Genomic DNA, 13,455 nt, shown 5'->3' with positions numbered 1-13,455 from the left:
TTTTCTAAAAAAAAAAAAAAAAAAAGGTGCCGGAACTCACACACGTCATACAATCCGCCTTACCTACCCTACAAGGTTCCATCCAAAAAAGGTGCCGGAACTCCATTCTGGGCGTTCTATGAGAAAAAAAGCCCTGATAATAATAATAAAAAAGAATGGATTTAGGACCTTTTTCCAAGTACAAAAGGTAAGCATGTGAGAAATATAGAGAGAAAGAGAAAGGAAGAGCACTGGTTTAGGGCCTGCAGAATAAATCCATTTATTCTGAAGTAAGCTCTACTGAGTTTACTGGGTTTATTTCCCCATAAATTTGCATCAAATTGTAGCCTCAAAAGACGTGTTTCTTCCTTATTTCTTCCACCAACCTGCCTGGCTTTAAAGAAGTAATTGCATACTGGAGGGGATACGTTTTAAAAAAAATCCCTTTGGGCCTACATCATAAAAACCGTTAAGAAATCCAGTATTTTGATGCTTCTAAAATCCCAGATTCTCAGCTTTCATTAAAGGAAATGAGGTTCTGAGGTAGCCCTATGTCAAAACAAACCCTGTCATGATTCCTATCATTTCTCTCAGGTTTTGAAAGAGTTTTCATTTAGCCCACGTTGAAAGAGAATAAAAATTGACAAACTGAACTGACGCTCCACCGCAAGCCTAAGAGACAAGAGTATATTCTTTCCCCAACTACGTTTTTCATTTCCAGAAGAAACAGAGCTGCAGGGAAGTCTTTGACCATCAGAAGCAGAGGCTGATCATTCTAAAAGCCTTTTAAGCAACCACCCATTCCTTTTTTCGTTCCTTTCCCCTACTAGATTTACATGATGAAAACAACCACTCCTTGTCACTTGGTTTTTCAGCTTGCCAAATCAAGAGCTGCTTTCAGATTTTGGGATTTCTTTTGCAAACTATCCAGTAGTTGGGAAGGTGTGACCCATAATTTGGGAAGGCAGAAATTTGTTTCACCAACATTTTGTTCATTAATTCTGGCCAAGGAATCAGCAAGGATTTTTTTCAGAGTAAAACAGAAGCCAATGAACCAGGATATCTATTTGTATTGGTGAGAATGTTAAGTCTTTTATCTCAAGCACAGCAGTTTCCAAAAATCTAGGATCTTAGAATATACAAGCCTACTCTGCTCTCTCTCCATCTTTCATCCATCCATCTAGTTTTAAGCAGTATTTCAACCTTAGATATGAATTCTGCAAAGGCATCCTAATGAAAACTACAAAGGAACCAAAAGCAAAGTAGTATTTTTTAAAAATTACAATGGTGTTTGTAGAAGTAAGGAAGAAGAAGGATTATAAAGTTAGAATTTACAAAAAGGTAAGGGAGAATTGGTAGAAGAAACTATCTCTTCTTTTTCCCAGAATGATTCAGCTCCACTTTTTCTCATGTTAAAGTAGGATGGTCATTTGAAACTGCTAACTAGTCTTAAAATTGGTATTTTGGAAAGTGTTCCAATGGAGTTCAATGGGACCTATTCCTCTCTAAGTATGGGGCAATAAGATACTAAATTTAGAATTCAGTTCTAGGACACTTTCCTGAGTAAACAAGTCAAATATGTTAGGATATTCCAGCAAAGGTCTATTCAGAATTAATGTTTCTCCTAAAAAAGGAGAACCAATTGTTTTTAGTCCAGCAACGTTTGATTGTATGTAGATAGGAAAATGTTTGAACTAAAATATATAAATAAAATAAAACAATAAAATAAAATACCCTCAGATTCACAGTTGTCATTAAAACAAACAGATTAACCAGGGTGTGAGAGAAGCAGCTCATTTGGAGACCATGTAGGTGGGAGAGCCCAGTGAATAAAAATGAATGCACTTTACAATGGAAGAGGAAAGAAAGACAAGGTAGTCAGTTGCACATCTTTCTTTTGTAGCATTTGTCCTTTGCCCAATTCCTTTGAAATGTTTGACAATCCTGTGGAAGAGAGAGCTTTGAGTTAGTCTCTGACACTGTGCTGAGGCTAGGTTGAAAGTTCACTCAATTCAGTCCTGGGTGTCAAACAAGGTGCTACAGGGCAACCTGGAACAGGCAGAAATTCAACTGCCACTGTGCAGGAAGTCTTCCAGCTGAATGCTTGACAACTTCCAATCCAAATTGTAATACTGGAATGGGTCTTATGAACTTGTATAATATGGGTTGAGAGCTCAGGGATATTAAGAGGATTCAAGGGAGAAAGTGTGGAATAGGGAACAAATCATGGGCCTTAACTCACACTAATATAACGAAGTTACTATTATGCTCCTTATTTCAACCCCCATTTGGATCTTTTGTTTTGTCAGAAGAACCTGATACCCCACCCCCACCCCAGATTTAAGCATATTCTACTAACCAGCAGTTCCTGATTAAATTCATTCAGCTGCATATACTACAGTGGTTTTTCAAGTCAAAAATCCATGAATCTACATGTGGAGGAATGCATTCAGATTTCCAATTGGTGTTGTTCCAATCATGTGGTAGTGGTGGCCTTGATGAATTTATCCTTGATGCAGATGCCATAGTACTCCCTCCCACAGTATATGCCACATATTATTGTAACTGTGGAGGAGAAATACCAACATTTCCCATTAGTTTCGACAGTAATGTAGTCCCATTAGTTTCTACAAATACATTTCTCTGATTGTGTAGGGAGAGACATTTAGAGAGGACTTGGACCAAAGACTAGGCAGTTGTGGAAGGAAAAATACAGATGCTGGAAGCCTGGGATGAATTTTATTACATAAATCTGATCATTTTGCTTTCATTGGCCAAGGGCCATAATAGTAGCTTGAAGAAACGACAGAGAAAGAGTAAATGGACAGGACTTTTCCAAGTTAAGTAGTGACTGGTCATTGTGCCAGAAAGTGCTGTCCTTATTTAAGTGAACAATTGTACCTTGGATGCAGGAGGCTACAGGTCAAGCCAACATATTGTTCTCTGCATCACCTCTGCAATGCACTGACATCATCTCAAGATGCTTATGAAGCAAAACAATCTAAGAAATAAAATAAGATAAAATGAATACCGGTCTTGCTAAATGATAATATATAGTTGTTGCATATTTCTACCTACCACTTATTAGGTTTGTAAACCAAATCTTATTTCCACGGGTGCAACATTATGTCCTTGAAGTTAATACTTGCTAATTTCCTTCCATGAGAATTGGCAAGACGAGCAATTGCTTTGCAATACAGTCCAGTAGTTAATTTCATTACTGACTGAGGTTGAACAGTAAAAATTAACTTGCCAGACAGATCAAAGTCACATGCGCAGGGTTATTTCTGCTTCTCTTCAAAACTATAAGTGGTATATTTTGATTATCATAAACTTTAAAATTTAGCAGCATATTCACAAGGAACCAGAAATATATGCATTTGTAAAGAATTTCTCTTGGAAGTAAACAACATAAACACTTTAATGTTATTTTATGGACTCCTTGGTGCCCCAAGGACTCTACAGTTCAGTCCTAAGCAACATATATTACCTTCTCTGAGAACTCTAATTTTTCCAATCAAGAGTACATTGATCTCTGGGGGGGGGGGAAATCACACATCCCTCTTTTGATTTTCTGAATGTTTGTAAATCTTGCTCCTGAACACTTTCAGAACTTCAAATTTATTATTATTTTTTACTAACTCTATTTTATGCCACTCTATTTCTCAAGAGCTTCTGATAGTGCAACTGATCAAGTCAGCATATAACTATAAAGTGTGGGGTCTTTCTTCCTTTATTTCAACCAGCTGAATTTAATCCATCCAATTAAAAGAATAGCTAGGAACAATTATGGAACTACCCTTATTAATCATAACTTACATCAGTGATGGCAAACCTTTTAGAGACCGAGTGTCCAAAAACCGCCCTCGCCCCACCCGCAGGGTCACCCACCGCCTTCACGGCCCACCAGAGCAGATCGCCCAGGCAGCCCAGCAGAGCCAAGGTGGCCACGCCCTCTGCCTGTGCCCCGCCTCATCTGCGCATGATGGGATGCAAGGGTGGAGTCTTGTCCCTGCTGTCCGGCTGCCATGTCCTTGGCTGCACTGCTCTGCAATTCTCCTCTGGGGGGCTGCTTGGTGAGGGGGCCGCAGGGGGAGGCGGGACTGGGGCAACGGCGTGTGTGCCCATAGAGAGGGCTCTGAGTGTCGCCTCAGGCACGCGTGCCATAGGTTCACCACCACTGACCTACATAAATCTCAGAAAGATTGACATGGTCGTCACAGTGACATTCTCCCCTCACAAAGGCACAGGTAGTCCTCAACTTACAGCAGTTCATTTAGTGACTGTTTGAAGTTACAGTGGCACTGAAAAAGTGACTTATGGCCACTGTTCACACTTAACGACTGCTGTGGCATCCCCATAGACATGTGATATCAAAATTTAGACATGTGACTACTGGCTGGCATTTATGACGGTTACAGTATCCTGGGGTGATCCCCTTTTGTGACTAGCAAGGTCAATGGGGAAGCCAGATTCACTTAACAAACGTGTTACTAATTTAATTTAATTTAACTGCAGTGATTCACTTAACAACTGTGGCAAGAAAGGTGGTAAAAATGGGGCAAAACTCACTTAACAAATGTCCCACTTAGCAACAATAATTTTGGGCTCAGTTGTGGTGGTAGGCTGAGGACTACCTGTACTACAGGAGTCTTTGGAGCTTTTATTTTGACCAAAGTCAGCATTCGTAACTTAGCCTTTGGAAAACTACTAGAAAGCACTCCGGTAGATAAACTTGGGATTCGTGGAAAGTGGCAGAGCAAAAGCCACTTGCTCACTACCAAGGGAATTGAGATTTATCTCAAGGTTATCAAAAAAATACCTGGAAGACCCACTGCACTTCGGAAGGAACAAGTTGTCTGATTGAAACCAAGCACTCCATTCCACAAAAAGAATCTCACACTGGCTGCCAAGCAAGAAGGGGATAGTGCCATAGTTTGAGGCAGGAGCATCTGCAAGGAGGAAGGACAATGACAAGAAAATGGCAGCTGTGACCCACCCCTTTCTACAGGTATGTGAGGTATACAATACGTGTAACAAGGGGCAGGGCTTAGATGACCCAGTCACACTGCTCTTTTGATGCCTTTGATCCCCTCTTTGCCTCACCTACCCAGATGCCCTTAATCCATGGATAATTTGCCATTATGCAAGGCAATATGGATTTTGTTTTCGGTGAGTAAATTCTACAGGAGAATGTCCAGCCACCTATCTATCAGCTGAAGCTGAAGTACAAAGGGGGTCATACAGCAAAACAGCAAATCCAAACACACAGGCTGTCACTGCAACAACTAATCACTGGCTCTAAGAAGATCATTAATGTTTTACCTTAGCATATTGCAGGTTAGATGTCATGAAATCAATTAAACAAGCGTTGAGTGGTATTATTTGTTTAAATAACAAATCACTTAGGATCCCATGGAGCTCTGCTACTATTTTGTGGCAAAAGTATGAAAAAAAAAACCCCAGAATGTTCAGAAGGTGGTAAACATTTTTTAATAGAATGATTGTTGGGGAAATCGGCTTCAAACTCTTTTGTATGCTACTGCTTTCTCTGCCTACTGTCAAACAATATGCAAAGGGGGAAAAATAAGCCATCTGAAACGGTCAACTTAAATTTCATTAACTATGCGTTGTGTGCAGCATGCAGTAAAAACGGTGAATAAATTAGACCCAAGTTGTGTAAGGCAAATAGTAATGCCACCCTTCTTCAAAATATATAGAACATTTATTGCCTTGTTTCCTCCAGCTACCTCATGCTGATTCTTGGAGACAAGAATCTATCCAAAAGTTCTCATTACAGTCAAGAAAATAAGGCAACCCAGCAGAGCACTAGAATTTATCCTTTGTTTTAATCATAATAAAAAAACCTAAAGAAATATGAGTAGCTATCTTTCTGATGATCTTGTTTGTCGATCAAAAATATAAAAAGTGCTGTTAGGAGAAGAAAACATTGGGAAATCAGCCAAATCTACCTAATTCCCTACTGTTTTGGAGTCTCATATTACTTTCAAATTAATGTTTTTATTTTAGGAAGCTTTATATTACGTTCCCTAGTCACGGTAGAGAAGTAATTACTGTCTTCAGTGTAACATTTTCCATGTTGTCCCACTATTTCTTCCACCTTTTTGCTTTACTTTAAAAAAAAAGTTGGCAAGAAAAGAAAAATGGAATAACCACAAAATATATTTTAATTGAAAGTACAACAAGAAGCTCTAACTGGAAGCAGCCTGACATGTTTCTTGAACATAAAGACTCTCAACTAATCAATTTTAGGTTAGGTAATTTTTGGCTACGAATATTTATCGTTCTCCATCAAACTACACATAGCAGAAACTAATTTTCTTCAGAGAAAAAAAGTCAAACAGTAGCAATATTAAGAGTGGTTTCAGACAACTGCTGAGAAAAGATCCATCACTTCTTCGGAGCCATGCATATTGTTTCAATTAACGTTTAGCTGATGTCATAAAACATTATAAAGTCAAGTTTGAAAAAAAGAATAAAACGTCTGCTTATTAATTTATTGAAAAGATTAAGAGATACCTCCAGAAGCCAGTTTTTGTAAGGCTGGAAAACAGTTTAATAAGGACTCAGATATATAAAATGCTAGAGAGTCTGAAGAAAAAAAAACTTTCAGAGGCTGTAATATTTAAGATTTTTGTGCTGTTAGGAAGAACCTCCTGGATTTTGAAGGTGAAAGGAGATTCCAGAAATAAAGAATTTCATACTGGTTTGAGAAACAAGATGTAAACAGTAGCTTTATGATCATCACAAATGTTCTAACAGTATTATTGGGAAAGTAGAAATGATACAATAAATATAATAAGGATGGGATAAACATCAGTCAATCAAACTAACAAACAAAGAAGATAAAGAAGTCAGCATTTTAATGCTCCCCAAGAGGAGAAGCACTTGCCAGCATCACTTTATTGATGCCTGTTGTATCCCAAATGTCTATCAAAAGGAGGCTCAAATGATGACATATGTATCACGACATTACTGCACAAATTATGCAAACTTACATAATCGTCACTTGCGTGTTGTAGTTTTGATGTCAACATGGCTTGTAACAGACACTTCTGAAAATACTGTTCCTGTTTATTCAATATTTATAATATAGCTTCCTACCTTAAATATGTGACTCTGGACAGCTTATAACATTAAAATGGTAAAAGATACAATGACGTAAGAATCACAGCAGATGAGAAATTATGAACAGCACTCAATGTAAGCAGATGACAGGCTTTCTCACATATCTGGGCCTGAAGTTCAAGCACAGAGCCAAATCTTCAGGGCCATAAGAAAGCCCAGCGGGGTTGGGACCATTCCAGATGGCGGGCACACAACAGAAAAGGCTCTTCTCGGAGATCCCATCAGTTGATACTTCTAGATCAGGGGTAGGCAACCTTGGCTCTTTTATGACTCGTGGACTTCAACTCCCAGAATTCCTGAGCCAGCATGGCTGGCTCAGGAATTCTGGGAGTTGAAGTCCACGAGTCATAAAAGAGCCAAGGTTGCCTACCCCTGTTCTAGATGGATGAAATTAAGAGCATGCCCTTTTGCGAGACTGAATAGGATGGCTGGAAACAACTGGGGAGATGGTCATATATGAAAATAATACAGGCAAGTAGACATATTGCTATTGATAATCTTTCTTTTCCTCTGTTCAGTGGGTCATCCGAATTGCTGAACAGAAGCAGATCATTGGAACGTTTGAAGTCAAAAAACAAAACAAAACACCGAGTGGAATAAATCAGAGTTTTTGTTACCCCTTCTGGAATTCAGAGATCCTGGCCAACCTCAAAAGCTCCAAGCTTAGAAAAGCAATCATGCATCAGTAATAATACATAGAGGATAACTGCCCAACTCTAACTGAAAATAACGCATTGTTACCAACAGTTTCTTAATCATAATGTCTGAAATCTTGTCAGAATTGGGGGTGGGGTATATACTGACATTAGCATATGCAACAGAAGAACTAAAGATGAGCCTGGCCACATTAGACAATTTTAGACCTGGAGAATAAAAACTGGGGATTTATGTGACACTTAATACTGTATGGTATGATTATTCTCCATAAAAATCTGCCAATTCTCATCTACACCAGCATTAAATCTCACCAAAAGCTAAAAAAAGAGCTGGAGATCATAAATTTGAATTGGTAAATTTCCCAATTTATTGATGTATAAAACAGCTCTGGATCCCGCAGTGCTAAAATTAGACCTTTCTATGAAATATAACAATAACAACAATAATAAAGTTGGAAGGGACCTTGGAGGTCATCTAATCCAACCCCCTGCTCAGAAAATATTTCTGTTTCTATTTTTTTCTATTTTTCACCCAAGTTCATTTAACTTTTGGAGCTCAGCAATTCCACAAGTCACTTGCTCATTTCTTAACTTTGTATTTATTAGTAAGAATAATACCAAAAGGGCAAGAAAAAAGCACCTTTTTATATATAACAGCCAATCAGGACAGTACAATGTGTTTCAAACTATTTTTGTATAATTCAATTTATTTTTTTAAAGAAGAAAACAGCCTGTAAAATTTAAAATGTTGTAACATTTAGAGGTTTTCCTCTTTTATTTTTATTAGTAAAACCACACTTTAGAAGAACAATGACCCCCATTTATAGCTGTAATGTTTTTACCATTTATCAACATTAGGTTTTAAAAGGACAGAGGGAAGACAAAATTTGCTCCAAGAGAGGATTATGATTAAATGCTGGAACTCTGCAAATCAGAAAAGCACAGCAACAGTGCAGAAAAGGAGAATGCGTCTAATCTGATGGCAATCTCCTTCCACCGAGTTCATCAATATCATTTTGACAATCCAAGTATATTCTTACAGATGAAAGAATGCAGGGGAAAACCCCCATAAATTGTTGAAAAAGAAACCAGTGATATAACTTTTGGGCTATGATTTTGTATAGATTCTCTACAGCAGGGGTATCAAACTGCCGGCCCGTGGACCAGTTCCATCATTACAGAGGCCATGCCCATCCCAGCTCCGGCAGCACGAAAAAAGTCACGATACATCGCAACATGTCACGTGACGCGGCGAGTTTGTTACCTGTGCTCTACAGCAATGTTTATCAACCTCAGCAACTTTTAAGATTTATGGACTTCAAGTCCCAGAATTCCCTAAACAGCATGCTGATTGGGGAATTCTGAGACTTGAAGTCCACACATCTGAAAGTTATAGAGATTGAGAAACACTGCTCTAGAGAAGGGGTGTGAAACTCACAACGTCACGTGACATGTCACGATATATCACGACTTTTTCGCCATTGCCAGCAATGGGGTGGGTGCAGTTTTGGCATGACACATCCGGCCTGTGGGCCAGCAGTTTGACACCCCTGCTCGACAGCAATGAAACAAGTGAGGTTTAGTGTGTTTAGTGTGACTAGAAGAATGTGAATAGATGAGTTACTATCAGTGAACTCATCCTGTACTATTGTTGCAGCTCTTATTTTAGGGGACAGCTTGAGAAACTTTAAACTCTCAAAAGGCAATAGATACAAAGATTCCTACACACAACAGTGCAGATCATTAAAGGTGCTGCCCACCTAGCATCTTCCAAATAATTATTGTTCAGAGCTAACCCAATCCACATATTTAGTTGTGAACATAAGGAACTAATTTCAGGGACTGCCGTGAGGCTAGATAATGGTTTCTCAAGCGCAACAAGCAAAATGTTACTGATTCCCCCCCCCCCCCAGTCAGTACTGCTTGAATCTGGTGTGCCTGAGAAGGAAATTGGATAATGAAAGCAGGAAAAATCTGAAATAAATCTACTGATTTCCTGCTTGTGAATTTATGCACTAAAAGCACATGCTAAACCAAACCAAATAAACTCTTTTAATTTATACATAGGTTAGATTAGCAAACGCATTAGATTGGGCATAACTCAGAGACAGTACATTCATGTCTGTGCGTAATTGCAGTAAGACAAGAAAGCAATTCACATGTGCAAAGCCAAAGTGCATTGAGCAATAGATTACCTACTCTTTAAAATGCCTAAAATGAAGTCCACATTTGGAACTGAACAAGGGCCAGTAAATGGCTTCTATCCTGAATTTCTTCCGCAAAAGCCAAGATGCCATTCTTTCCAGAGTTAACAGGCCACAAAAAGCAAAGGAACAACCTAAAATGTCAGTTCGCCTTATTTTCTTTTTGCTCCTTAACCCAATCTACCCCAGAAATATTAATAACTTCCTTCCCTTTTAATCCTATCAACGATTCACTCCCACAAACAAACTCAGACTTTGACCTGGGAAGATAGAATGACAGCATGGAATCCTGAGGCAGAACAGACTGTACCAAATCTGACTGCATGTGAGGGGAGGATTTTAGACTTCTTTTCTACAGTAATACTGGAGAGAAAAATTTCAGGACTGAAACTGATCCTTTTATCTGTTAATTGGTTGGTGTTTATCTGTATAGAACTATATGTGCTTCTTACTTAATATCAGGAATATTAGAATGTAATCCCAAACTCACATCCAGAATAGTATGGCCTATTTTAATCACTTCAAAGTCAGTGTCTATAGACAACCAAGTAATGGTTGTCCCAAAGGTGCTTTTTTAAGAGGCAACTGGGCTTTCTTGTTTTTCTTTGAAGATGTTTCGCTTCTCATCCAAGAAGCTTCTTTAGCTCAGAGCTGAAGAAACTTCTTGGATGAGAAGCTAAATGTCTTCAAAGAAAAACAAGAAAATCCAGTTGCTTTGTGAAAAAGCACCTTTGGGACATTTCAAAATCAGCTGCTGCATGTGTAGTTTTCTTTGTCCTGGCCTAGTCAGGATCCAAATGGAAGCAGCGGAAACATCCAGGAGAGGATGGGTTGGTCATCAGACTATCCTAAGAAACTTATTGTTGTTTTTTTTTTGTTCAGCAGTAAATTTTCCCTCAGCTCCTAGGAACCAAACACTTCCTTCTTATTAACGTAAATACAACCACACATTAAAATGTTTTGTTTTATTTACTTGAAATTTTTATACAGCTCTCTGCCTTATACAATATAACCCAATAGTGCCATAGCATTCCTACACCAAGTAGATATGTGCTGAGCTTAACAACCATGCTGGCCTGGGAGTTTAGAATCTACTAAGATGTTATCCTAAGATTTGGGGTGGGTGGAAGCTGTGTTGGAGTAAGGAAGGGCAGAATGACAAAGCCGTCTTGAGCTTCAAGTTCCGCCCCCTTTTTGTTTGCATCACTGTACACTTGTACAGAAGAAGTTTTAACGCTGTTCTGAAAGACCAGGCAACTGGAGGTGGACCTTACCTCTGATGGGAGAATATTCCAGAAGTTGAGGGCCACATCACATCTTCTGGATCCCACTTTGGCAGATAGAATGCTAAGTAGGCCTCTTCGGCTGGAACAAGTGGGATGAGCTGATCCCATTGGGGTGAGATGACTCCTCTTTAGTATAAGAGGACGTTGAAAGAAACTATCATCTTTGATCTTCTGACTCTATAGCAATAAAGTTCTGATAGCCTTTGTGATGTCACTGTCAGCAGTACTATCACTTTCCATGATCTTGATGCTATCCTTCTGCTAAAGCAGGCTAGATCTGTTTTTTTCTTTTTTCTTTTTGGCTGCCGCAACAAACTGCTGGCTCACTTAAGCACAGGTGCAGAGGTACAGAATAGGCAGTTCCTGGCTCAACAGTAGTGCCTGGGAGAGAGATCTAGCTGTCATGGTGGACCACTGCTTAAGTGAGTCAGCAGTTTGTTGCAGCAGCCAAAAAAACCCAAAATGGACCTAGGCCGCTTTAGCAGAGGGCTAGCTTGAAGATCATGGAGAGTAATAGTACTGTTCTATACTGAACTACTGAGGTCACGCTTGGAACACAGATAGTCCTCAACTTACAACCACAACTGAGCCTAATATTTCCATTGCTAAGCAAGGCAGTCGTTAAGTGAGTTTTGCCCCATATAGTGTCCTTTTTGCCCTGGTTGTTAGGAGAATCACTACAATTATTAAGTAAATCATGCAGTCATTAAGCAAATCTGGCTTCCCCCACTGACTTTGCTCGTCGGAAGCAGGCAGGGAAGGTTACAAATGGTGAACACATGACCCTGGGACAGTGTGTTCACCATAAATACATGTCAGTTTCCAAGCCACCCAATTTTGATCACGTGACCATGGGGATGCTGCAACCGCTGGAAGTGTGAAAACCAGTCAGAAGGTCTCTTGTTTCAGTGCCATTGTAACTTTGCATGGTCACTAAACGAATGGATATAAGTCAAGGACTGCCTGTACTGTGTCCAGTTCTGATCACCACGATACAAGAAAGATGCTGAGGCCCTAGAAAGAGTGCAGAGAAGAAGGACAATGATGATAAGGGTCTGGAGGCTGAATCTTATGATGAGCAGTTAAGGGAATTTGTTATCATAACAAAGAAAAGGGAAGGCATGATAGCAGTTTCCCAATACGTGAAGTGCTGTGGCAGGAAAGAGGAGGTCAATTTATTTTCCATAGCAACTAATGTCAGGGACAAGAAGCAATGGGTGCAAGCTTATCAGAGGGAAATCCAACCTGGAAATGAGGGAATTTCCTGACAGTGAGAACAATTACTCAGTGGAACAGCTTTCCTCCTGGTGTTGTGGGTGTTCCATTGCTGGGTTTCAAGATTGGACAAACATTTGTCCAGAATGGTATAAGGACTCCTACCTTGGGCAGGGGATTGGACTAGAAGATCTCCAAGGTTCCTTTCAACCCTATGAAGAGCTGACAGCATCTGGTATAAGGATGCCATCACATGGCTTTCCAGCTGCAGAGAGAAGGGAGAGCCAAGGAAGCCGGAAGAAATTCTTCTTGCAAGCGGGCCACTGGATTTTTGAAAATAATTTGTCAAATGGGTATGGCCATTCTCACAAAAAAGTGACTATGGGCAGCATACAACACAAATAATAGGATCTGTGCCATGCTCCAGCTGAACCAGAAATAACTAAATTGGCTCAGCTGGCCTGTGATGACAACAGCATGGGAGAACAGGAATGTAGTGCTAATTTGGAAACAGTGCCACAGCTCTCTGGGAAAGTCTACTGATCCAACAGGAAGGTTTCATTTTCTCTGTGGTTTTCTCCTGTGCACGAAACACACATAGATGCAAATGTTCATCTATGTGGCAGTAAATACCCCCATCTGGATGAGATCTAAACAATGAATTCTTAGCCACTTATCATTAATTCAGAACATTTTCTCCTGGCACCATTGTAGCCATAAAGAATCCCTAAGAACATTCATTTCCCAAAACATCAAAATACATGGAAGAAAAAAGGATTCATCCTTATTACTACATTTTTAATAAAAAAATATCTTTGTAAATCAATGAGGGTGAGGCTTTTTTTTTCCTTTTCTCCTTAAGCTTCAAAAATGCCCAATGAAACTTTAAGAGAAAAAGTAATCCTTTACTGGACTTACTCTCTGACCACTGAAATGGCCACAACTTTGTGAATAAAAGTGGTCTGA

At 39.4% G+C, this 13,455-nt stretch overlaps 1 long non-coding RNA gene across 1 annotated transcript; it reads right to left on the bottom strand.

The window, feature by feature from the left end:
* Positions 1–147: 147 nt before the first annotated feature.
* On the bottom strand, positions 148–11,533 carry LOC120308045. The gene is made up of 4 exons (XR_005556725.1): positions 11,263–11,533; positions 2,881–2,980; positions 2,339–2,544; positions 148–1,923 (listed from the first exon to the last, which is right to left on the bottom strand). It is a non-coding gene; the product is annotated as an uncharacterized LOC120308045 (long non-coding RNA).
* Positions 11,534–13,455: the final 1,922 nt, after the last annotated feature.

This window comes from Crotalus tigris, unplaced genomic scaffold (genome assembly GCF_016545835.1).
Source record: "Crotalus tigris isolate CLP2741 ecotype Arizona unplaced genomic scaffold, ASM1654583v1 scf7180000017857.1083437, whole genome shotgun sequence".
NCBI lineage: Eukaryota > Metazoa > Chordata > Lepidosauria > Squamata > Viperidae > Crotalus > Crotalus tigris.
This window is presented reverse-complemented; position numbering and strand designations above follow the sequence as displayed.